The sequence below is a fragment of the Microtus ochrogaster genome, chromosome 15 (genome assembly GCF_000317375.1).
Source record: "Microtus ochrogaster isolate Prairie Vole_2 chromosome 15, MicOch1.0, whole genome shotgun sequence".
In the NCBI taxonomy this organism is placed as follows: domain Eukaryota; kingdom Metazoa; phylum Chordata; class Mammalia; order Rodentia; family Cricetidae; genus Microtus; species Microtus ochrogaster.
Genome location: NC_022017.1, coordinates 38,503,614 through 38,508,105, shown reverse-complemented (window position 1 = coordinate 38,508,105; position 4,492 = coordinate 38,503,614). Strand labels below are relative to the sequence as shown.

The 4,492-nt window shown below is 52.0% G+C and overlaps 1 protein-coding gene across 3 annotated transcripts in view; it reads right to left on the bottom strand.

Annotated features, from left to right (window-relative positions):
- Positions 1-4,486, bottom strand: part of Fam49b (family with sequence similarity 49 member B) — a 132,124-nt gene extending 127,638 nt beyond the window's left edge. For 2 of the 3 annotated variants that reach the window (XM_005354553.2, XM_013348942.2), the window contains exon 1: positions 4,417-4,486. The gene's annotated coding sequence lies outside the window, so the exon portion shown is untranslated. Of the gene's footprint in view, positions 1-4,260; positions 4,364-4,416 lie in introns of those variants that run through there. The other variant, XM_026782488.1, reaches the window with a different exon arrangement.
- Between the last annotated feature and the right edge of the window lie 6 nt (positions 4,487-4,492).

Sequence of the window (4,492 nt, the reverse complement as noted above, 5' to 3'; positions counted from 1 at the left end):
ACACACACACACACACACACACACACGGAGATTTCATATGAAACCCATTATCATGTGTAATTAATATGTGGGTTTTTTTTATTTTAAAAAGATAGGTCTTAGGAACCTTCAAGAACCTTCCGTGGAAGACAATATGGGACAGAAATGTATATGCCCCAGAAGGCACCAGGCATGGCTTACTTCACAGCCCTCTGAGTCTCAAGGATGCCCAGAAAGTGCTCATACCCGAGCTGTGACAGCTGGCATCAGTCCTGGTCCCTGGACTCGAGCTATCCTCACCCTTACCCCACAAACAGGCTGACACACAGTGGCTGCCCACTGACCCCTCACAGGTCCTTCACCCACATCCCCAGGATGCCCTTCCCTCACTCCTGCGGTGAAAGGGGGCCTTTCTGAGCACGATTCTGGTGTTTTAATAAGCCCTGCAATTCCCTTCATGGCCTCAGATCATCCGAAATACAAAAATCACTCTTAGCCACACTTCTTCCAGCAGATCTCCTCGGCTTCGATTATTTATATATTTATGAACGATGTTCACGGAGCAGATGGCAGCTAGTAAGCCTCTGCCGAGTGGGGGGAAAAAAATCAATGGGACAGAATGTAAACTGATGAGTCGTCCATTTAGGCTTCCCGACGAACTCGGAGGGAACCATCTCCCATCCCGTGGAAGCCCATACAACAGCCGGTCAACAATTGGATGAAAATAGCACGCTTGGACTCCACAGGGCTTGCAGCCTCCAGAGCTCTTCTAGGAATAGCCAAGCCAGGGCTGCTTCCCAAGCAGAACTGAGAGGGGTTGGGGCGGGGATGGGGGACAGAATCAGGTAAAGACAAGGAGAGCCTCATAGAGGAGAAGCCATAGACATTTAAGGAGCACCGACAGCGTGTACCAACCGCTGACCCCAACACCATTTCCAGATAGCCAGAAACACTGCCCATGTCACAGATGAAGAAGGTCCGACGAGAGAGGAAGGACGCTGCCCAAGGTAACGTTGCCTATATAAGAAGCCAATGTGGGCAATCTGAGCCCCAACCCCACACCCTCAGTGCCTCTGGCAATAGAAAAGGATGGGGGGGAGGGGAGTGAATTCTCCCTCGCTGTATCCTTAACGACAAAGTCATCTTTCAACCCGAGGCCAGCCAACCTTCAGACTGTGTGAAGAGTAAGTACTAAAGTTCAACTGAAACAGTTTGAACCTGGTTCACCTGAGACCCAGGGGAAGTGAAAAACAGGAACAAGATACAGAGGTTCTAGAAGATAAGGGATGGGTGTCACAAGCACGTGGAGCGTGGATGAGGTGAGAGGGGAAAGAGGTGAGAGGAGCTTGCCTTGGCAAGCCTGTCCGCCTGAAGATAGACAGACAAGAACACACAGACAGTCTTCAGCATCCTATGGAAAGCCAACCCCCTCTCCAGGAAGTCAGTAGTCCTCCCTCCCTGGCCCCCTCCCGCTTTCTCTCTGGAAGTTTCTCATCAGTTAAAACTGAGAGGAGTTCCCGTAGTAGCTTCGTCTGTGTTCTGACAGGCAAGACCGCCATTACTATTGCCATAATTGTCCTACACCCTGGGTTTACGGCACATAACCGTGATGAAGATACAACCAACCCCATGACTTACCTGCCCATTGTACAGGTAAGAACACCACACAGAAGCTTGGACGTGCACGTGTAAGCAAGAAAGAAATGGTCTCAAGGCAGAGCCTACTCTCTTATCTGAATACCCTGGGCAATGGGCATGGGCCGGAATATTTCACAGATGACCCCGTGTTTTGTTGTGAGGGGTATGTGTCTGTTTCAGACAGTGGCTTGCTACATTAACACAGGATGGTCTTGAATCAGTGATCTTCCTGGCTCAGCAACCCTAGGCTTACAATTACAGGTAGGCACCCACACGCCCAGCTCAAGTAACATCAATTTTAAATCTACACAGCTCAATCTCAGATGGTTTTGCTAAAGATAGCCAAGTCCCACACCACCAAAGTCACCGGAATGGTGGTCTCTCCAACTAGAGAGATGGCAGGGATGCCGAACATGAGGTCACAACCTCCTAGCACCTTAGGGGCTCTTTCTGCGCACCAGTCTCCGAATTCTTATGCAAGGCCTTCCAGGGACCAGGATCCTTGACTTCGCTTCAAGGAGAACCACCAGAGGACAAGGACAAGGTCACTCAGAGGCCAGATGCTGACCTTGAGATGCAGACAGAATGTATTTATAAAGAATGGAGGGGAACCATCACTTTCTTACTCATCCTGTCAGAAAGTGGGTACCTTGCTCCCGGTATAAGGTGTCAAGAGACACAAAGGCATTCAGAATGCAGCAGGGCAACCAGAACCCCAGAAGAACCTTACAGCCCAAAGGCGTAGCTGATGACCCTGCACCTGCCTCTCATGGGTGAGTTTTGGGAAGCCCTGGCCTCTCTCCAAGTCTGTGTGAACTGAGAAGGTCTCTCTTGTCACACAGGTAACCGTGCCCACTGTGAAGACGGGCAGGAATGTCACCGCATGGAGAAGCTTGCTTGCCTCTTTAAAGAATGAAAAGTGAGCCGGACAGGGGGACCCACACCTGTAGTCTCAACACTCAGGAAGCAGAGGCCACGGCCTTTACCACAAGTTCCGGGGCCAGCCTGTGCTACATCATGAGATCTCAATAACTTCAAAAACAAACAAAACAGATAACAGGAGCTCTCAGACGAATACCCCTGCGCTGAGGTGAACATCGCCGCCTCCTCCCAGGTCTTCAGAGAGGTGCTCAGTGAACTTCAGACATGAAAATGGACAGGGATGGCTACCAGAGAAAGCCACACTTCTTTAACGTTTCCCAAAGTACACAAACACATCTTAGGCTTTAACCCAAAGCCATTTTTATGTATCCCTCTCTAACACCCTTCAACCAACACACACACACACTCTCACATACACACACTCACTCACTCTCACACACTCATCAACTTCAACACACACACACACACACTCACACACATATTCTCACACACAATCACACATACACTCACCAACTTCAACCAACACATACTCACACTCATATACACTCACTCTCACACACATACACACACTCACACACACTCCTCATAATCCACAGGATGCCCCTCCCCAGGAAGAAAGCCTAGGCAGTTGAACCGTTCTGCACGCCCCACCACAGGAGAAAAACCCACCCATCCAGCCTCCTTCCCAGTGACATGGAGCCCAGACCCTGGGAAATCATCCCAGCTGGCTACCCTGCCAGGCACCTCCGCTGTCATCTGGCCATAGCAAAGAAAAAAAAAAAAGATGCTTCCTTTTTATGCACACTGAATACAACCCTCCAAGAATAGGAAGAGTCGCACAGTCGGAGTAGAAGCGTCCTCATAGGGAATCACTATTTCCTCCAGGGCTCGATGGATTTCTGGAGGCTGAGGTAGCAAAATATGGCATCTCTGGTGATTATGGGATGGAAATCAAGGGCAAAGGAAGCAAAATGCGGAAGCATATGGGTTCACTTCTCAAAATCTACCATCCACCAATTCATTTCACAACTATCCATGGGGGGGGGGGTGCTGCCTGTGCTCCAGGCACGTGTCTTAGGGGATGGAGACTTTAATGGTGAAGTAACATTCCCATTCTCTACATCAAGGCCAGGAAACCTATTCTCATTTACAAAGCAGCCCATTTTACAGACGAGGAGCTCAAGACTCACAGACAGCAGACAACTTGCCCAAGGTCACAAAGCTCGAGAGCAGCGGGACCGGGAATTAGACGGAGGTGCACAATCCACGTGACTCTCCCCTGCTGCGCCACCTTCACACTCAAGCCCTCCCCCACCCTCCATTTCTAGCAGCAGGGTGGGGGATCAAAGACAACCCCCCTAGGGCTCTGCCGGCAAAGGAAGTCCCGGTTCCTCTTTCCTCCCACCCCCAGACACAAGCCCCACATTCGGAGGACACATGGGTTTCTTCCAGACCTACTGTGCGCGCACGGCCCCAGGAAAGCCCTGCTGGCTGCAAATGCATCAATCTCTAAACACTGAACTTCCATTAAAAAAATATATATGATGATGATGATGATAACGATGATGAAAACATAACGGGCAAAGAGGAAGTACTGTTTAAACGCCGGCGGAGGTCGGCGCAGGAGGAAGTACGGCCAATGGGAGTCTATTCGCCCTTTTGGTTCCCCAATTCGGCCGCCTGGCCTGGGGAAAAAAAAAAACCCGATGAAGTTAGCCGGAGGGCAGCACGGCGCTCGGGTCAGGCCCGACGAGCGCTCACCTGGCCTGCAAGAGGGGTGTGCCCGGGGACGGCCACTCGGACCCCGCGCCCCTGCCTCGGGGTGCACGCCGCCCCAGGCGCTCGCTCCCTCCCCGCAGAGCCGTCTGGAACTGGGCGGCGACGCCGCAACGGGCTCCCCGCGGGCCCTGCACGTACCTGGCGGCCCGACGGGCGGGCGGGCGGCGGGAGCCTGCGGTGCACACACGCCGCTTCCGGGTCGGCGGCTCGCGCG